Source organism: Protopterus annectens, chromosome 2.part1 (assembly GCF_019279795.1).
Source record: "Protopterus annectens isolate FY-2018-M chromosome 2.part1, PAN1.0, whole genome shotgun sequence".
In the NCBI taxonomy this organism is placed as follows: Eukaryota; Metazoa; Chordata; order Ceratodontiformes; family Protopteridae; genus Protopterus; species Protopterus annectens.
In genome coordinates this window covers 546,791,634-546,815,229 of record NC_056729.1, presented here as the reverse complement: position 1 = coordinate 546,815,229, position 23,596 = coordinate 546,791,634, and positions in this window count along the sequence as shown.

The following is a 23,596-nucleotide window of genomic DNA, read 5'->3' as shown; positions in this document are numbered from 1 at the left end:
TTCAATTACTTTTGCCTTGTTTGCATTTTTGACTTATCAGGAAGTGATGTCATATAGATGCCTTAAAGAACATTATATAAGATGATGACTAAGTGCTTTTGCTGACTATACTACTGATGAAAGCCTTGCTGCTGAAACCGGTCTAGTTTCAGTTTTATTAAACTACTTTTGAACCTTCCTTGGTGCTGGCCTTTTTTCTGATTTTGGGTCTAACAAGTGCTCTTGCCGTGCACCAGCCTAACTTGCTAGCTCCTATACACTACATTGATTTTCGTTTGTGCTGGCTGTTGGCGTTTGGGAGTTCTACCATTCAGGTAGTCATCTTTTTTGTGGATTGCTTAGGATTTTTCATCCTGGACATCGTTATTTTCGGATGCATGGCATCTACATCGCTTTTTAAAGGATTGACTTTTGGTCATCCTTTTTGGTTTTGTTGGATTATCATGTTTATCTAAGTTAACAAGTGAGTATATTGGATGCATTAACGCTGTTGAGTTTATCGCTTTGCTTACATGTGGTTGCAAGTGTTTTTCCACCATCTTTCGGATTGGGATTTGTTTTTCAAGGTCGTTGTAGTTTCCATACTGTTTTTGGACATATCAGGACTTCGAGGATCGATTTGGCCTTTTGGCACATTGTTTGGAACAACTTTTTAAAGGTCCTAATACATTTCAAACTTCATCTTTCCAGGTACTGTTCTTGACATCTATTTTTGGATTAATTTTCATTGGTAATTGTTTTACCATAATGAAGAATTTTTCTGTGACAATCATTTAACTGTCTGGATGGTGTTGTTAAGTCGTTTTTTCTTGAATACTGGACTTTAGAGAACTGTTGTAGCACAATATAACAGTGCCATTTTTTCAGGACTTTTCATGTATGTGTTCTTAGTTTATAACACGTGTATATTTCATATTATTTTGCCTAGTCGCTTTCTTTTTATACTGGATTTCTGAGTACTGTTGTAGCACAATACAACATTGCTATTTTTCAAGGACATTTCATGTATGGGTGCTCAGTTTGTAATATGTGCATAATTTTATTTTATTTCATTTGATTATGATGAACTAGCCATTGTTATATACACTAGGTTGATACAATATTATTGCTTATATCTGTTCATTCCTATGTTCCTACTGATTCATGTTTTGTTTCACATTTGAGTCAATATTGGTCACATATTCTGAGGGCTTTTGTTTTGTTTGCCCAGTGTTGCACTCAGGTCTTCTTTTAGAATAATTGCTGGGTATACAGTGCTGACAATAATCATCTGTACATTTATACCTTTGATAACAATTTCATCTGAGGACTGTATTGAACAATTATTGATTTCTTAATATTGTTATCTGATTTAAATAAGGTGCATAAGTGTGTCTGGCTTAAATTCATTACATATTGGTATACTCCATATGGATTTAGCCACCTCTGAACAACTGTAGGTTGTGCATTACTCAGAACATTGCATTTTAGACATTACAGGCCTTTGACTTTTGGTCTGTATAGCATTTTGCCTAGGTGCTAGGGTTAATTATTCCCCTATATATAGGGTTACATTTGCCATTTATTCTGGCTTCAACTTCTTTGTGACTCTGATTGTGATTTTCTATTTTGGACTTATTCGTGATTTGCCAATTCAACCCTTAAGAATAAAAGAATCTTTTCAGGGTTCATTTTATTTTTATTTTTATATCTTCTTCCTCCGGTTCATTGCAACTTATTGTCATGGATCTCAGTAAATTGTTATCTGGTTTATGCTCCGACAAGGATGACTTAAAAATTTTGGCATAGGAACTGAACATACAGAAAAGGTGGATTTGGTAATCATGGATCCAGTTGACGGTTGCGAAAACTTATTCTTTCAATTAGGTAAACAAATTAAGATGCTTAGAACAAACATTTGGCACAGTAAATTGTTTAAAGCTTACCAAACACAGAATATATCCCCTAGAGGATTGAGATGTAAAATCCAACCACTAGTGGGCACACCGGATGAAACTCTGTTGAAAGATTGGCAACAAGCACAACAGGAGGCTGCCATGATTAGAGTTAATATTTTGGCCTCTTTCTATGAGAGAACAATACAGAGTAATATTATTGAAGTAGAAAAAACATGTAACAACCTGAAACGGTTTGAACATGAGGCTAGTTTTCAGGGTTGTCTTGGCAAATTATCTAAAGAAATCTCTATTTTGGAAAATAACCTTAAGAAAAAGAAATTGCATAAATTTGCCCGGGATAAGGAAGATTATGATAGGGGCAAACAATTTGATTCACAAAGGGGTGTGAGGTTTGCTCATGGTACCAAGAATGCTTCATTTATACGCAAAAAGACCAAGGTCTATTTTAAAAAAGACTGGGCCTAGCTTTATTACCTCTGGTGAGGATTCTTCGACTACTGATATTGAGACACCTAATATTGGTGATTCTCCAAATGCTAAAAGGGGTCGAAGGACTGAGGTCCCTTTAGGGGGAAAAAACACAGGGCAGGAAGGAAACACAGAGGTCAAAAACTTAGAAGAGCTCTTCATGTCGATAGTGAAGTAAATCATTCATGTACTAATGTTTTAAATATTTCAAGTCATATTTTGACTGATGATCAATATTCCCTTCTTAATAAAGGCCTTGGTTTCATACCTGTTTTTTTCACTGATGAAAGTATTTTGGTTTCTGATACAATGGATTTTTGTAGGAAAATTAACTTGAAATTATTTTTTCAACAACAAGATCAAACTGACAATGCTCAAAGATCATCTGATTTCAGATTTCACAAATCTACATTTAACCCTCCCATGGATAAACATGTTGCTGTTTTCCAGCAGGCGGTTATAAAGGATATACACTTCAATTTGGGTTCTGTTGACACTATAAAGCATAACATGTCTAGGAAGGAACAAATAGCACTCACACAACTCAGAAATAATACGGATATTGTTATTATTTCTGCCGACAAAGGGGTGCGGTGGTGGTGATGGATACTGAGTATTATGTGAATGAAGGTCTTAGACAACTTTCCAACCATCATCATTACATGAAGATGGAGATTGATCCTACTCCAGGTTTTGCCTTGGAAATTAATGAATTTTTGGAAAAGGCTGTAGAATCTGGAATTATCTCTGATAAAACCAAAACTCATTTGACGGTTAAGGATCCTACGAAACAACAACTTTATCTACTTCCTAAGATTCATAAGTCCATTGATCAGCCACCAGGCAGACCGATTGTATCTGGCATTGGGTCACTCACTGAACCCCTGTCTGTTTTTCTAACTGAAAAATTGAAACCACTGTTAACATGTGTTAGAGCAAGAATCAAGGACACGACTGAATTTTTGCAGATAGTCTCCGAGTCTCAATTGGACCCTGAATGGCTTATGTGTACCCTTGATGTATCCTCGCTTTATACCAGCATCCCTCATTGGGCGGTATTAATGCCTTGGAATACTGGCTAAATAAAACCAATTTATACCCCCCAGGGATGAACACCTTATTGTTGTGTATGGCTGAACACATTCTAACTAAAAATGTTTTTATTTCCAACAAAACTGCTATTGGCAACTACAGGGTACGGCTATGGGTGCATCCTTTGCACCCATTTATGCTGATCTTTTATGGGCTACATGGAAGATATGATTTTATATGACCCTTTGCACAACATATATCTACCTGAGATTGATATATGGAGAAGATACCTGGACGACTGTTGGCTTATATGGAAAGGAGGTGAGGAATACCTCCAGGAATTTATTCAACATTTGAATGGGAACATCTGGGGTATCGAATTCACTGTGGAATATAATAGGAGTGCAATCAGTTATTTGGATGTCAATTTAATTTGACAGGAGGATAACACTCTTAGAACGTCCGTACAGAAAATTCTCACAATATAATACCCTTCTACATGCTGATAGTTTTCATCCGAAACATATTATTCGGAACATACCGAAATCACAGTTTGTGCGGATGAAAAGGATTTGTTCCTCAGTGGATGATCTTCAGAGTCATCAAATGGATCTAACCAAGAGATTTTTGTCCAGAGGTTATTCCACTCGTACTATTTTGTCAGCAGTCCAATTTAGTAATGCTAAATCCAGGGATTCTCTTCTCCAATACAATACTAAAACTCATAATGAGGAATCAGATGTATGTAGATTTGTCACCACTTATGGCAGGAATAGTGCCAATTTAGTAAATATTATTAATACTCATTGGAATATATTGAATTCTCATCCATTGTTGGAAGATTATCTCGGAGAACGATGTTATTTTTCCTATAGGAAAGGCAAAACTTTAGGGAATTTATTTTCACACTATAAAAAAACCAGGGTCATGGATCACACTCCAACTCAAAGAACACTTACTGGAGATAAACTTTCAGGCATTTATCCATGTGGACATTGCAGTTTTTGTAACTATATTTTTAAAACTACTTCTTTCACTAGTAGGAACACTGGACAAATATACGACATACAGTATTTTGGTAACTGCAGTTCAGACTGGATTATTTATCTTGCCACATGTACATGTCATGCATTTTATATTGGCCAAACGTCTAGACAGTTTCGTGTCAGGATCTCTGAACACCTTGGTGACATTAGAAACAGAAGATTAACTAATGCACTATATAGACATGTTATCAAACATCCCACTGCCAAATTTACATTCACCATCATTGATCATATCATAGGGAATCGATCTTTTAAAACAGGTTGGCATGATATCCTAAATACCAAAGAAAAAGGTGGATCATTAAACTTGGGGGCTTTTGCCTCCTGGATTAAATGATAAATTATAATTTGTAATTAACCAACACTTGCATTACGGATATGTACTTATTTCTTATCAGGTTGCATTGCTTAGGTTTTTGCATTTCAGCTCATTTTAGGATACTGTGGCTGGTATTCAACACCAGAATTCTTATAACCTGACTTTTGTTTCGGGTTTATTTTTGGGCATTTACCCTTTATTGTATGTTTTTTATTAAGTTTGTTTATTATCATTGATATACCAGTATACTGTGTCTCCTTGGATTTTTTCATTATAATCTGGAGATATGCATGCAACTCAGGCAAACTTTTTTGTTTACTGAACTATGTATTTTCCATTACTTTTGACTTGATTGTATTTTTCAATTACTTTTGCCTTGTTTGCATTTTTGACTTATCAGGAAGTGATGTCATATAGATGCCTTAAAGAACATTATATAAGATGATGACTAAGTGCTTTTTGCTGACTATACTACTGATGAAAGCCTTGCTGCTGAAACCGGTCTAGTTTCAGTTTTATTAAACTACTTTTGAACCTTCCTTGGTGCTGGCCTTTTTTCTGATTTTGGGTCTAAGTAGTTGCATGAAGGTAAGACAATTACAATAGAATGTTTCTCTGAGGCGATTTGCTAAATAGATTTTAGAAGACAGTAGAAAGAGTAGTCAAGGAAGATTAGAGAGAGCTAGTGAGAAGAGTGAGTTAAGGGCAGAATGTAAATTAAGCCCATGATATTAATATATCATATATATATATATATATATATATATATATATATATATATATATATATATATATATATATATATATTATCGCAACCAGATGTCGCTAGCCAATGTGATAAACCTGAAGTGTTACAAGGGCATGAAACACTGAAAGGGGCTATTCAAAGTCCTTATTGTTGACGAAAACAGTTGCATTACTTTCAAGAAGAGAGGAATTGGAAAAAATCCTCTTCCTGATTTGTGTGCATTACAGACGCATGCTTTCATTGTCATGGCTGCTATGGAAAGCATGCGAAATGCAGGAAACAGCTGTAGCTCATCGTAAGCCCATTCATGTCTTCTGCTGTGTGTTTTCTTAATAATACATGATGCCTGTGAACTGTAACCCACACAATATAGGGACACAATTTCTACAAAGGGTCTAGCAGCTACTTTGAAATTACTATAAATTAGTTATTAAGAAAACGCACACCACAAGACATGAATGGGCTTACGATGAGCTACAGTTGTTCCTTGCATTTCGCATGTAATGGTTTATGTTTCTTTTATTTTTTAACATGTCTGTGTCCCCTATCCCTTTCACACATCTAGGCACATGTTAACCTCTGCAGTGCCCACATTTCTGTCTCGTATTTTTAAAGTAGTCACAGCTATGATTCCCAAATGAATATATGACCATCACTTGACGGCACTTGCTGGCACAAAGAAGGAACATGTAGCAGGCAGACTTGCAGGAAGCAACATGGTGCAGTAAACACCATGAAGAAACAACAACAGTATGTTTTGTAAATTGTATTGATAGCAGTCCAGAAAACAATCTGTACTCAACATACTACATTACATTTTAACAACATTAATGGACACTTTTCATGATCGGAAACCAGTGGCTATTGCCGCGAAATTCTGGTTGCGATAATACGTAAATATATATATATATATATATATATATATATATATATATATATATATATATATATATCATATATATTATGATATTAAGTTATGATAGCTACCAGTGGTAGATGACTTCCCAAATTATACTATTATGCATTTCTTGGCATTTAGTTTTAGTTCGTGGTTCTGACACCAGCTGTTTATCTGTGTCAGCCCCTCTTGGAGAACATTTGTGTCAGTGTGGGATTCAGTGACAGCTCCTAATTTGCAATCATCTGCAAATTTAGTCAGCCAGAGACCGCTGATATTAGCCTTGACTTCAGAGAAGTAAATGCCAAAAAGGAGTTGTCCAAGGGCTGATCCCTGAGGGACTCCACTTGTAACTGGCCTCTTTGTAGAGATGGACTCCCCAATTCTAACTTCTTGGGTCCTGTCTGCAAGCCAGTTGGCTATCCACCAGGTGATGTACGAGTTTGTACCTAACCTTTTGAGTTTGTCAACAATGTCCCAGTGGGGTATTGTGTCAAATGCTTTAGCCAGGTCAAGGTAGACAGTATGAACCATTTTGCTCTCATGCGTTGTTTTGGTAACCTTCTCAAAGAAGTCTACCAGGTTGAGAAGGCATGATCTGCCCTTGACAAAACCAAACTGGGTTGTGTCCAGTGTCTGGAGGTTTACTATATCACTGTTGATCATTTCTATGATAATTCTTTCCCTGGCTTTACATATAAAACTAGTGAGCCTTATGGGTCTCTAGTTTCCAGAGTCTGTAGATGGCCCACCTTTGTGCAGAGAGGTAACTGTTGCTGTTCTCCATTCATGCAGCATGAAGCCTGTTTGGAGGCTATAGTTAAATATCCATTCCAGAGGTCTGGATAGGTCATGTTTCACGCTATTTAGAAGACATCCTGGGATACTGTCTGGGCCCATTGATGCAGTGTTCTTGGCCTTAGAGAAAGCATTAAGGACCTGTTCTGTAGTGATAGCAGGGGGAGTCATATTTGCTGGTATTTCCTGAGGGAAGATTGAGGGAGAAAGAGGGGGAAAGTTGGAGCTGAATTTATTGGCCAGGAGGTTTTCTATATCTTCTGGCTCAGTATAGGCGGTTCCATTTACAATGAGTACTGCACACAACAGTGCATTGCCTTTGAGGTTGTGGACATAGCTAAGAATGCCTTGTGGTTATCCTTTACCTGGGAGGCCAAATTCTCTTCAAATTTGGCTTTGGTAGACTTTATTTGTCCTCTGAGTTGTTTGTTAAGTTTGATGAGGGTGTTTTTATCCTGCTGGGTGCTGCACCTCCTCATTTTTGCCATGATTTTCTTCCTTGTGTTATACAGCCTATTGATTTTGTGATTCCACCAGGGTGGCTTGTTTTATGAGTTAGTTCTGTACTTCTTCCTGGTGAGTTTGGCTTTTTCTATGCATCTATTAGAATGCTTGTACAGGGTTTCTGTGAGCATTTCTGCATAGGCAGCAGTTTTCTCAGGGTTTATGGGGGCTTGAAATTTTACTAGGTTATCACTTAATAGCAGGAGGTTAGCCTTAGAGTAGTTTCTGAATATTCCAAGTTTAGCTGGGGGATCCAGGTTTTATTTTTGCTTCAAAGGAGACCATTCTGTGGTCTGTCCTTACCAGGGAAGACATTACAGTAGGGGGTGTGCAGCACTCTCCCATATTAGTGAGGACCAGATCCAGTATGGCTGCACCCCTGGTTGGTGTATTGACTATCTGGTTCAGGGAGTTTGTGTTTACAAACTCCAGGACTCTCTAATTCCCAGTTAATAGCGTGGCAATTAAAGTTGCCCATGAATATGGTATTGAGTTGGATGGTTAGTGTTTCTAATAAGTTTAAATACATGGTATGGGTTTCCTGGGTGATAGAGGGGGACCTATAGCTGGTGAAGAAGTAATATTTGACTTTGCCTATGGTGATTTGAACATGTAGTAACACAAGTGCATTGTCCTGTTTGACCAGCCTTGAGGTGTATTTATTTTTGATTTAAATAGAGACACCACCACCTCTACTCCCTGTCTGTGTAGTAGCTGGTCTAAATGTGTGGAAGGCATTATAACCTTGCACTGTTGGTGTGCTGTCCGCAGCTTTAAACCACGTGTCAGTGACAGCTCAGACATTGGCATTCTCTATGGTGAAGACAGCTTTTAGGGAGTGAAGTTTTTTGTTTTGACTCCTAGCACTGAGTAGTAATACCTTTAGATTTTCTTGGTTTTGATTTGCTATGTCGGAAGTACTTCCAGTTTGGCATTGCTAAAAAAGGCACTATGGGGAAGACAATTTTTTAGCTAATATTTGAAAGCCTAGAGGGGAGAGGTGCAGACCATCCTTGGCAAAGCAGTGTGGTCTGTTGACCATCTCCTTCCAAGCTGACAAATATTGCACCCCCTTAGAATGACACCAGAAAGAAAGCCAATTATTAAAGTCAATCATCTTTTGTTCGTACTGTGGCATCATCCTTGGAGAAGGTAAAATACTTCTCAATGCTAGGCTCATACCAGCCTGAGACACATATTCCAAGAACTCTATGATGTCTCTCTTTATATAGTCTAGGGAGGGATATCTCAGGTCATTTACTCCCACATGGACTATGATTGAGTCATACTGGTACTTGTGGTCCAATGACCTGAGTGTGTGTGTGTTATGTGGCAGAACCTAGCCCCTAATAAGCAACTGACTGTGACTTTCTGTTTACTCAGCCTGGTGAGATGGACATCAGTGAATCTCCTGATGGAGTCTCCAATGACTAAAATTTTAGAATTTGTGGTGACTTACCTCATGGGCTGTGATGTAGATGCTCCATGAGATGTGGCTCTATGTGTTGATGTGGGTGTTGTTTTGAAGATTTGCATTTGGGGCTGCTGAGGGTATTTGTTACATGTGCTTCATCTAAGAGGTCTTTGTGGTTAAGGATGGTTACATTTAAGTGCCACAGCATATGTGGCTCTATATGTCTGCATTGAATTGTGTGTGGTGGGTGCAGCGTGTGTACTACTGACAACCTTATTGACATTAGGAGTACTTTTATGTGAGAGTTTTGCCTCCAGTGACATTGTGTAAATACATCTCTCATGCACCACATCAGTTTGTTTGAGAATTAACTGGTTGTCAGCAAACATGAGGCAATTTCTACATTGTCTCAGGATGCCCATATCCACTAAGCTGGTAACTGAGATAGTGGGGAACTTCATATCCATGACAGTAGACCCTTTTATATTGATTAGATAGCTGGAGTGAGAATATAAAGCAATGTCAGGAGCATTTGGTTTGTAACTCTGGGGACATTGCTTGTCACTGAAAACTAATTGTCCTGCGTGCAATTAGGCATTGGAGAAATTTCAATTGTGCTTTTACAGGAAAAATGTCACTCAAGGTGTCTGAGTCTGTACAGGGCATGGCCAAACACTTGAGTAGAAACTAATACGTAGACCATGAAAATTTAAGGATGAAGTATTTAGGCAGATATTCTGAAGTTAGAAACAAATCAAGCAGTACTTAATGAAAACAAAGAATTAGCTTGTCAAGAATGATGAAAAGAGGGGAGTTGCATAAATGGCTACTGATTGGCTATTACTAGTGCTAGTGTCACCACAGCTTCACTCTGCTGGATTGCAACGCTCCCTTGCTTCTTCTCTCACCAGATGCAAAACCTTAGCACCAATCCCACAATGAGAAGCATGCCACAGTCTGTTGGGTGATCCACAGTATTGTCCCAGATGATGCAAGGGTCTGCAGGCTAATTGTAGCCTTTTCCTGGCAGATGCCTTGAATAGTAACCAAACCAATCAGGAACATTAAGTACAGAAACTCCGCCAACCAGAAACAATCAGGAATCAATGCACTCTTCTTCTTCTCTCATCAGGAGCAGAATATGAGCACAAATTCCAAGCTGTCACTTATGAAGCAGTTATTAGGCTTTCTGGTGATGAGCAGCCTCCAGGAAATAATGTCCCTGTGCTCCTTCTCTCACCAGGAGAAAGCAGATGCATCAATCCCAAGGTGATTACTGAGAGGCAGAATGTGGGCTCTCAATAACTGGTGGTCGTGCAACAGATGTTTAAAGGTAAGATGAAAAACTGTGTTAATATTATAAACACTGCAGTGTGCACTAAACAGTTAGATATGGAAAATGGGGTAACTAAAGTTTCAGCTGTCATAAGTGCAGAGCCACTAATTATAAAAGGACAAGATAAATTGAAAGGGGGTAGGCACTTTTGTTTTCTGGCTCTATGGAATACAGTGGGATTAGCCAATAAATGTAAATAGTTGAAGGGGAGTGATTTCACAAAATGATAATTTTGTGGTTAGTCACAACAGCCAGTGAAAGGGGAGAGGGAAGGAAATATGTGGTCAAATTAGCATAAGGGGCAGACAACTAGAAATAGAGTTGTGTTTAAGAGCACAACAGTAACAGGGTGGTAGGGCAAGAAAAACTTCTGTGTGACTCACAAGAGACACAGCTGTGGTCTCTTTCTAAGTTTTAATATGCAATTCAAAGCAGAAAACAAGTACAACAGAGTGTAAAGAAACAAACCACAGCATACAGAATAGAAGAAGGCAATAAATTATTACAAAATACAGGAAATCAAAAGCAAACCAACCTTTCCCTCACAGCAAGTTGTGTCAGAGTCGAGTCTATATTACATCATCGAACTCATAGGTGTTCGAACGATGTAATATCGAACTACGAAGTTCGAAACCCAAGAATTACGAAAACACAGAACAGCAATTTTTTACCCAGGGAAAAAAATCACTGTTCCGGCACAAAAAAAAAAAAAAAACACTTACACTTTAAACGTAAACTAATGTGAGGGGCTTCACCCCCCACACTCAGCAACATGGGGGGGCTGTGCCCCCCACAACCTCCTACTTAAATATACCAACTCCGAGATCGCACCACAGTGGAGGAAATAACAAAGCCCTGAAAACGGCCCACTGATGTTTTTCCCTGGGAAAAAAATCGGTGTGTTGATCAATTTACTGAGCCTCTGTCAAGCAGAGCTATTGAATTGATCCCAGTATGCCCCAATCGTTGCCCCCCCCAATTATATTTGGCTTTGGCTAGACTTCTTACATTAAGAGGTTGAGAGGTATGATTCTTGTGTATGTTTAGTTGTGTTGTTTGGCCTCTAAGGCTCAAGTCATGACTGAATGGAGTTCTGAGTCATTGGAACAGTCTGCATACTCGTTTAACAGATGTTAAATAAATAAACATTTATTTATAGTTCATTACAAAAAAGATGGTGACCTTCTTCTCTGCACTGTGGCTTATATATCGCAACTCAATATCATGCAAAATGCATGGCCTTTGTAACAGTGCAGGCCTTACTTAGACTGTCATGAATTGCTTGTCATCTATATATATATATATATATATATATATATAATTTTTTTTTTTTTTTTATTTCTTTGTGACATTTTGCATGATTTTGCTGGGCTATAAAATTCCATGGTGAAATAAGTTGTTATGTTTCCGTTGTATATTGCAATACTATAGTATTAGAGTTACAAGCAGATAGAGGGAAGGGACGAACCTGCAAAAATTCAGAAGTATGTATTATGTTTGAAGTTAGTGCTGTTCTCAAAAAAATAAAATGTGAGGACTTTCTTATTATGAAATAGTGAAATCATTGCTGTGATTTGCCGGCTACGTCAACGCCAATCACTAAACCGATCTTATTTGTAATATAATTTTGCCAAACTCGTACATTATTAGTTTTCATGTGTAATGTGTGCATTATCATATAGTCTTAGGTATTCATTTATTGTATTGTCTTGTTAACTGGAGTAATGAAGTAATGAAGTATAGAGTCTAATCTTGAAATAAAGACATGTGTGTCCCAGGTGGGACAACCCAAAAATTGGGAATAGTGTCCTATTGGTCACTCATTTCACCAATGTTTGTGGACTAAAAGGTTAGGATGTCTGAGGATACGTGGATTGAGTCAACCCATGGAATGGGTCCAGAGGAGTAGGGAGTGACAAATGTGTAGTGGTGTGGATACACCATGTTAGCAACTGGAGAATGGATGACTGCTGTGTCAGTGAAGTGTTGGGGTGGGTGTTTGGGGAGCTAAGATCCATGGGTATATGGGTATAAATGCAAATGAAGCAGCACAGCAAGACATTCCAGGTTCGAATCTCACTGCAGCACATACCATTTTTCATGGGAAATCTGTATATGAACATATTTTGACATCTGTTTGCTGTATAACCTGCATAATAACAATTAAATGTGAACTGGAGTGAAGTGTTAGTGTCATAATGAATAAGGCACTAGTAAGCAGGTATAAGCATAACTAAGCAGTAAAGCAGTAGTAAGCATATGTAAATACTAGTGAGCGTGTTTGCGCATTGGAAAGCAGTGCTAACAGCCGATTAAAGTTTCTCACACTCAGCTTTTAGATTACTTAACCTGTGTAGGTATTGCTAACCCCCACACAAACAGGCTGAAACCCGCCTACTGCTGCTTAAAAGTGCTTACACCCGCTTACCCCCATGTGAACAGGCATAGACACGCTTATTGCAGGAAGGTGGTGAAAAAGGGGCACAAAGAGGGAAAGACAGTAGGCAAGATAGCTAGGGATGTGCAGGAAGGGTGTAGGGGAGGTCCATACCTGCCCATTTCTTCTACAAATGTGCTGGTGCCTGGTGCCACCTGCATTGATAGCATGATACAGGTATTCCCTGGTGTCAGTGGCATCTGTCCATAGAGGACATGTGTGTAAGGCATTGTATGTCCTTTGTGGATCAAATTTGATGACACCACATATGTTGCAGGCATCCAGTGGGGAACATAGTGACAGTGCATTGTCTGCCTATTGTACCGGTGGACAGGGTGCCATGCCCTCTGCAGCCCACTGCAATCACACCATGCTTACTATCTGTCAACAATATGCAGGGTACTAGGAATGTAGCGGCAGTCTTCTAGGCACATGTGTGTCTGTATGAGACAGGGATTCAGACTGTATTCCGGGTAATATTAGGGTTGCTTACTTTGTTCACCAGGCCTTTTATCAGATGTAGAATTATGGCTTGCCAACCCAGTCTCTTGGCTGATTGAAATCTGTAATCCTCGTCAGGTAGACATTGTGACATATAATATGGCCACCATATAGTAAAAGTACAAAACCCACTCCTCAACAAGTCCAGTTGTTAGACATTCACAGCCACCTCCACACAGGATATGACTGAGAAACACACACACACACACACACACACACACACACACACACACACACACACACACACACACACACACACACAGACACACACACACAGACACACACACCTACCATGTCTCGGAATAGAACTCCTACCTAACTAGTTCATCACACTACAGCATTACGCAGTTATAGCATGCACTATGGAGATTACTGAGCTACAAGTTTCCCAGACGTGTATTTCCAGGTGAGTGAAATCAGCAGCCTAATCCAGAATGCCTTGGCAAAGTTGGGTATGTGAATTGTATGGAGTGTGACTACTCTAAAAAGCATTGTTCGCTACTCAGGCAGACACAGATGGACAAACACAGGCACACTTGGCAGGCCTGGGAAGAGAATACCTAACTAACTGCTTTACCACACTACAGCAGTGCACAGTTACAGGGCACACTACAGAGATTACTGGGTTACAACATCCCCAGAGGTGTATTTCTAGGTGGGTGACAGCAGGATTGCCAAAGTAGGGCCAATGAATTGTAGTGAGTGTGACTAGCCAAACATGCAGTGCTCTCTGCACAGGCATAGGAACAGACACAAAAGCATCCACAACTCCCATGTGTGGGACTAGAACCCCTACCAGAGTTCTATATCACACAACAGCATTACACTGTTATAGCATGCACTACAGGGCTTGCTGGATTACTCGTTTCCCCAAAGGTGTACTCCCCAGTGATTGACATCAGCAGGATTGCCAATGTAGGGCATTTGAATTGTATTGAGTGTGACTACCTTAAATAGCCACAATTCCTCTGTATGCATTAACCACTGTCCTGGATGGACCAAAATAACCCACCTTTGCAGGTCATGAACCCAGGAACCTGTACATCATAGTCACAATAACTAACCACTAAGCCATCACAACAGTACATGAGACTGAGGTTTCACCACAGTAATCCCACCATAGGCTAATCAAAGTGAACATGTGAAAGGAATGTAGATACAGTTGTCCATAAAAGTCCTCTCCAAAGCCAACTTCATGCTACTCAAGGCAGAAGTGACAATGTTTGTGACACCCATGGAGACAGGAGCTGACAGTTCTACTGATGAATCTTGCACTAAGGTACTGTATGAGTACATCCACTTGTGCATGATTCCTGACATCCCACATGAAACCACAACGTTCACCTCCCAAATAAGCAAGGCAGTCTGGTGGTCTCCTGCCATTAACAAAGTTTACAACAGAAGGTAGACATTGCTGAAGCAAAAAGGACACTCCAAGGATGCAAACAACTTCCTTATCAGCCACAGTAAGATGTTGAGATCCCTCATGGAATTCTCCAAAGCTGGTTATGTAGCTAAATTCACCACAGATTCCATAGACAACAACGCAGCATTCTATAGTTATGTCCAGAATCTAACTGGCTATATTGAGAAGTGCTCTGAGCTACTACAGAATGGCATTACACAGACTGCTCCCATGGATTGTGCCAATATACTGGCAGATTGGTTTAGTGCCACAGTCACCCCTCTCACCCCCAAAAGGGCCCATGGCAATATGAACAGAGTTCCATTGGCCAGTAATCATGGCCACACAGGCAGAAACTGCACTATCCACAGCTAAAAACACATCATCCATGGGACCAGACTGTCATGTGTAATCATAACCTCACATCAGGCCTGGTGCCCACTGAGTGGCGCACAGCTGCAGTTATCCCACTCCACAAGGGGGGATCCACCTTGTATTCCTGGAACTACTGTCACATCAGCCTGATCTGCATGGCCATGGAATGCATTATCAGGGAGGTTTGGAACACAGACATTGGCAACCCTCAGACACTGGACCCCACACAGATTGGGCTCATGGAGGGCCACTCTTGCCTCCTGAAAACAATTGTCTGCTTTGACTCAGTCTGCATAGCTGGTGAAGAGGGTAAGGCAGTGCACAACACCTATGTGGACCTTGCCAAGCCCTTCAATACCATACACCAGTCTGGAAACATAGACTAACATACTAATCCAGCCATACATCCTTATGCCACTCGATGGTTTGCCACATGGCTTACTGACAGAACCCAAACTGTAGGAGTAACCGTCTCCAAAGCCATCCCCAGACAAGTGACAGGTGGAGTACCTCAGGGCTCAGTCCTGGCACCACTGTTGTTTGAAATCTACATCTCTGTAGTACAGTCCAACAATACAGGACTCTGGCAAACAAAGATAATAAATGACTGCAAAATGGGAGTCATTATGATCTTGACTGTACTTCATGATATGTTACTGATACCAGCCTGACATCATACAGGTGGGATGGGGTACTGTCAACATCTTGTGGCCTTTTTGTGTAAGGTCCTGGTTATGAGATCTGCAACAGTTGGTAATGTATTGCAGGGCAGACATGTTTGGCTGTGGGGGGAATACCTATTCGTGCATGACATATGTTGTTTGTGCCTGTCAACCCCATTCATGGTACATGTGGACATATATGTTTCTGCTATGTTCCCACCTTATCTACAGATGTATGTCCGTATATACCTATATAGATATAAATATCTGCTTACACATATGTGGATATATATATGTGCAAACATGGGAAAAAGGAGTTGTGGATGGATGGATGCAGGAGTGGCCTTTGGTCAACTGGTGCCATAGGCAAAAGGGCACCACGGCACCCCCCACCACACCACCCAGTGCCCCCATCCTGGTCTACCTACACCAAATAAATACTGGAAAAGTGCCCCTACTAAAGCGGCGCCCTAGGCGGCCACTTGGTTGGCCTATGCCTAAGGCCGGCTATGGATGGATGGATATCAACGTGCTTTTGCCTAATGAAATGTGTACAAGTAATTGCCTCATGTACACAGACAACCCTCTCCTCCTACCACCCAACACTACAACCTGTGAGAGATGCACTTATATAGCCAAACTTGAAGCAAAGCTCTCTTCACCCAAGACTGGACTAGACAGTCAAGAGGAGAAGGTAAACACTTGCACCACACCACACTCAGCACATAGTCCCTCAAAACCTACACCACCAAAACACACACATAGAAACACAAAACAGGCAACTACATTCACGGAGGCTCTCAGTAAAAACCTGCCCAAGCAACAGGGACCTCCAAAGCAAAAACACAAGCAAGCTCCACCCCCCAACACAACCCAAATGACACATAGCCCACAAACTCAGTGTGCCACTCAACCACAGCCCATAAGGCATAACAACATACCCAACACTCTAGTCATAGGTGAATTTATAGTCAGGCACACTGATGTTCCACTCACCAGGCTAAACAAGGAGAAAGTTACTGTCAGCTGCCTGTCGGGTGCCAGGATCCACCACATAACGCTGCACTCAGGTCACTCCACAACAAGTACAAATATGACTCTGTCATTGTCCATGTTGGTGTGAATGACCTGAGATGTACCTCCTTGGACTACATGAAAAAGGACATGGAGGAGCTGTCCGATCTTGTAGCCCAGGCAGGTATGACCCTAGCCCTGAGTAGCATCCTGCCATCACCCAGAATGATACCACAGTACAAGGACAAAATGATTGACTTCAACAATTGGCTAAGCTTCTGGTGTCATTCTAAGGGGATCCAGTATATGTCTGCCTGGGATGACATGATCGACAAACCACAATGCTTTGCCAGAGATGGCCTGCACCTATCACCCCCTGGGATTCCGGATACTGGCTAAGGCTCTAGCCACCCCTATAGTGTCTTTTTTAGGCAAGGTTCAAATGACAAATTCACCACCCTAACAGGTACAGGCAAGAAGAATCTGAGGGTATTCATAGATTCATAGATTCATAGATTAGTACTAAGCTAACTGCCCTTCATGAGCCATTTTAGCCTTAAGTATCCCTTCAAGACTCAAACCCTGCAACCTGTGCTTGCAAGGACAGAACCACAACACCTTAACCATTAGGCCAACCAGCTACTCAATGCTAGATGTCTAAACTTCAAAATGCACTCACTCGAGGCACTCCTTAAAATGGAGAACATCGGCATCTGTGCAGTGACAGAGACCTGGTTCAAGGCTCCAGAGAGTACCCCTGCATTACCACACCTTTTGGCCACCTAACCTGGACCGAAACACTAAAGGCGGAGGCGTGTCCATATTCATTAAGGATATCTACACCTCCAGGCTAGTTGCTCAGCATAATGCATCCGAGATTATCCAAGTGCAACTAACTCTGGGCAAGACCGCAATCCAAATTATAGCTTGCTACAGAGCCCCCACCATGCCCCAGGATTCCCACTCCTCATTTCTTAATACACTGGGAAATATTAGGGTACAACCAAACACCCTAATAATGGGCGATTTCAACTACCCTACCATTAACTGGGAAAACTACTCATGTACCAACTCTTGTGCTCAACGTTTTCTGGAATTCATAATTCCAATGCCATGGATCAACTTGTCCACACCCCCACCAGGGGCAGCAATATCCTAGACCTGGTTATTACCAACATGGGCAACATGTGCGCCACACCAGAGGTCAATTCCTCGTTGGTCAAATCTGACCACAAGCTAATCACCCTAGACATCTACATCCCTCTCCTACCCCCCATTAGGGAAACCACAGTAAAAAATTTCTCCAAAGCCAACTTCACGCTTCTTAAGACAGAAGTGGCAAATTTCACGACACCCATGCTGATGGACAATAGAGGTATGACTGCTGAATCCTACACAAATGCACTTTATAAGCACTTACATGAGTGCATGGATCATGCAATCCCTAACAGAACCAAGATGCTATCCTCCAAAAAAAGGAAGCCAATCTGGTGGTCCCCTGCCATAAACAAACTCTACAACAGAAGAAAGAAACTGTTGCAAAAAAAGAGTAAAATCCCATAATTGGAGAAACTCCCTGGTCAGCCTCAGTAAGAAGCTGAGATCCCTCATAAAATCCTCCAAAGCTAGTTATGAAAACAAAATCGCCACTGACTCTAAAGACAACCACAAAGCATTCTATAGCTATGTCAAGAATCTCAATGGCAACACTCAGATCTGCTCTGAGTTACAGCACAATGGCACTAAATATACAGAACCAACTGATATTGCCAACATCCTAGCAGATAGGTTCAGTGCTAACTTTACCCCCCTGTCATCCCCTAAAGGGCCCATCTCTATACCAGAAGAATGCAAAGTTCCTGTAATCATGGCTGCACAAGTAAAAAACACACTATCCAAAGCCAAGAACACAGCATCCATGGGACCTGACAACATCCCAGGCTGTGTTCTACATGAACTACAGAATGAACTGGCACCCCACCTAAGTACCATGTTCAATCATAGCCTCACCTCAGGCTATGTGCCCACTGAATGGCGCACAGTGACAGTTATCCCACTCCACAAAGGGGGAGCCACCACAGACCCCGGAAACTACCTCCTCATTAGCCTAACGAGCCTGGTCTGCAAGGCTATGGAATGTATCATCATGGAACTTATAAACAATGACATTGGTAATCTCCAAACTCAGGACCCCACCCAGTTCGGGTTTGTAAAAGGCAGATCATGTCTCCTAAACCTGATATACTTCTTTGAAGCAGTCACCAAAGCCGTAGATGAGGGTAAGGTGGTTCACACAGCCTATCTAGATCTCGCCAAGGCTTTTGACACCATCCTCCACTCTGGAATTATAGATAAACTCACTAAACTAGGCATAAATCCCTATGTCATAAGATGGTTTGCCAACTGGCTCACTGACAGAACCCACACTGTGAAAGTAGCATACTCCGAATCCAACTTCAGACCAGTGACAAGTGGAGTACTACAGGGTTCAGTCCTGGGTCCTCTCCTGTTTGGTATCTACTTCTCTGAAGTACAGGCCCACACAGGAGGTCTTTGGCTAATGAAGTTCGCAGATGACTGCAAACTAGGAGCCATAATCAAAACTCCAAAAGATGTGGACATCCTACAAAAGGACCTTGCTGAGACAGATGCCTGGTGTCAAAGCCATGGCCTCAAGCTCAATGCCTAAAAGTGCATTGTCATCCCCTTTGGTAAAAACTCTGTACTCATGAACTACAACATAGGCGGTAGTATACTTAAAGATAAGAGACCTTGGGACACACGTGGACAGTAGTCTCTCCTTTGATAATCACATCGCCACAGTAGTCAGGAAATCCTTCTACATGGCACACCTCATCACAAAAGGTTTCTCATCCAGGAAAAAAGAGGTAATTGTTCCTCTCTACTCATCACTCATTAGACCCATTATAGAGTACAATGCCCCTTTTTGTATGTACCTCACAAGACATCTACAACAACTGGAAAGGCCACAGAAATACCTCACAAAGAGGATTACCAGCCGCAAACAGATGCCCTATGCAGACCGTCTCAAAAAACTGCAGCTTTACTCCGTTGCATATCGCCTACTCAGAGGCGATCTCTGCCTAACACACAAAGCTATGTCAAACCCAGAGCTTTTAGACATGCTCCACTTAAAGAAATCCCAATCCCTATGAGCTACATGGTCTAGGGACCTAAACCTTGTCACCACAATAAACAGAACATGCTGGAGGGATAGATTCCTGTCCCAGAGACTTCCTATACTCTGAAACAAACTACCTATCTATATCAAACAAAGCTCCTCATTAGCGCTCTTCGAGAAAAATCTTGATGATTGGATGGGAGATAGGAAATTCACCCTGGGGATCACTTATGTGGCTTTGCTCGACAGAGGCACAGGAAAATAATATTCTTGGGTGGCGAAAGCCAGGGTACCTTTGGCTAGGCTTATATAGGCCCTATTGCCAATAGCCTAGTACCTACCTATGAACCTATGAACCTATATATATATATATATATATATATATATATATATATATATATATATATATATATATATATATATATATATATATATATATATATATATATATATAGATATAGATATATATATACATTTGTATCTGTGTCGACATTAATATGTTTTCACACACACATACATCTACATGTTGGAATACATTCTCTGTACTGTTGAATGACTGGGCCGGATGATATGTTTGTGAATACAGTAGGGTTATGTCTGTCTGAGGTGGCTTAGAGGTAAATCACTATGGTGTGCATCATCCTGCGTTCAAGCCTTGCAGAGGTTGTTTATTTTGTTGCTAGGCAGAACAAGGGCCGATGGATACAGAGTGATTAAGGTACTGTAAAGCAGTTGTAAGCATGTTGTCAGGCATGGTATGTCTGTTGTGAGTCACATGTGAAGGCACATAGGTGGTGCAGGTGTCCATTGGGAACATGGTGGAGGTGCACTGTGTGCATGTACATGCATATTTTACAGATGGTCAGGATGACATGCCCTCTGTAGCCCACTGCTATTACTGCATTGTTACTATCAGTGGCCAATATGCAGTGTACTACCCACATATTGGCTGTTGCCTAGGCATGTGTGTGTGTATGACACATGGGTTGAGTGTGTGCTCTGGGTAATAGTGGGGTTGCTAACTGTGATTGGCTGGCCTTGATGTCACATGTATGGGTATGGCTTTGCACCCCAGCCTCACAGCTAATGTACATCTGTTATCCCTGTATGGTTGACATTGTGATATAGAGTATGGCCAACATACAAAATATGCAAAACCCCCTCTACATTGCCCACACTTACAACTACCACTACAGAGGATGCAAGTCACCCACACACACACACACACACACACACACACACACACACACACACACACACACACACACACACCTGTCATATCTGGTATTCGAACCCCTACCTAACTAGTTTATTACACTACAGCAGTCATAGTACACACCACAGACATTACTGAAGCACCTCTTCCCCAAAGGTGTATTTCACAATGAATGACATCAGCAGGATTACCAAAGAATGGCATTTCAAGTGTACTGCGAGTTTTACATTTCTTTTAAATGTGTTTACCTGCTGCTTACTGTTGTGAAAACACATTTACACCCACTTAAATTTGCCTTATTCTGGTCTAAACAAAGTTATTAAGAACCCTTGCAGGTCTTGAACCCTGGACTATGCACACCATAATCACTGGACTTACCACTAAGCCATCTGAGTTATATACCTGGTTCATGGTTTTTAGAATACACCGTTTACTACAGGTATTCCACAGTACTGAAAACACATGGAACAGCCATGTTGTGTACATATGTACAGTATCTTTTAGTGTACTGTACTTTGTGAAAAAACATAGACAAGTCTACATATGTACAACTGTTATAAATACATACTATATATATATATATATATATATATATATGCATTTCTGTGATATGTATATACACACACACACACACACACACACACACACATATATATATATATATATATATATATATATATATATATATATACACAGACACATTTATAGCCATATATATAAACAGCTCTGAACACCCTTTGTGACACAGAAGGATTCCAAAGGAATTGAAGCGTACACAAAACACAGGCAACTCTTGTATTATAGCATTTAAATATTAATTAGTTCACCAGAGAAGGGATAGTTGTTGTGTATGTAGAGTTTGGGGTAGGGACTGATAGGTAAGGAAATACACTCTGGGGATTGTGGAGTTTTTGGGGGGTGATGGGTAAGGAAATACACCCCGGGGATCACTTCTGAGTCACTGCTCGACAGTGACACAGGAAAATAACATACCCAACAGTAGTCATTCTTGACTGTCTATTCTTTTCTATTCCTACCTATGTAATATTCTGTAGACTCCACTCACCACAGATGATTACCATGGTGCGCAGCATGTTAAAAGACATAACACATGTGTATGCCTGGCTACAGGGTAGTCACACACACACAAACACTTGCCAGTATTGTGCTTACAAGTCTTGCCTATGTAAAGGTTACTAGTAGAGTGGTAAGCAGATGGGGGATGTGCCACAGAACCCATACAATTACAGTTAATCTGATTCTGCATCTGAGCTCAGTGACATCACAGGAATGATTACTTGGAGTGGTGAGGAGAGAAAAGGGTGGTTTAGCAGATGACAAGGATAAAGGCCAGTGAAAAAGGTGGTTTCTCTTTGGAAAGCAGTAAAATCCATTCTCATGACAGGATGCAGACACAAATACACACACACAGGGATTTGCAGACACCCACAGTTGCCAGGGGTGGGATTAGAACTCCTGCCTATCTACAGATTACTATTACAGTACTACACAGTTACGAGACACATCACAGAGATTACACATTTCCAAGCAGTCAGAATGCCCTTCTAAGATTGAGGACATCAACAGGGATACAGACAGTTAAGATGTACATAGCTGTATACCTGTGTGTTTAAAGTAGGAGTCCATTACAACCTGTATGTGCAAACAAGACACATCATCTGCAGGTAAGACATAGGTAGGCATGAGAGGTGTATTTGTAGCACAACAAGCCCTGTACTGGAGTATGTCCATCTGTGGAATGGACTACTACTATCACTATACAGGGTTACAGTGGGCATGCTCAAACACTTAGAATCACAGGACTTGTTTGGATGCATTGACTCCAATTACACAAGGTGAAAGTGGGCATGCTCATACACTTAGTAGCACAGGGCTATTTGGGATGCACTCTGACTCCAACTACACAAGTTTATACTGAGCATGCTCATACACTTAGAAACAAAGGGCTTATTTGGATGCACTGACTCCAATTACACAAGTTGACAGTAGGCATGCTCATACACTTAGTAGCACAGGGTCCTTTGGGATGCACTCTGATTCTAACTACAGAAGGCCACAGTGGGCATGCTCATACACTGATATGTACAGAACATGTGGTAATGGACTCCTGTTGTAAACACACAGGTTTACAGCTATGTACATCTTAACTGTCAGTATATATGCACATCGTACAGGTTTACTAACAGATACCTGTATGGGGCCCATAAATTACATATCTGCATCTGTGATGTGTAATACACATGCATACATGTATATGAAGTACTGCCATATATATATGTGAAGTATGCACACTCATGCATGTGTGGAAGTGACAGACAGTTGGTTAACTGGGACACACAGGTGGATGCAAAGTACAGCATGT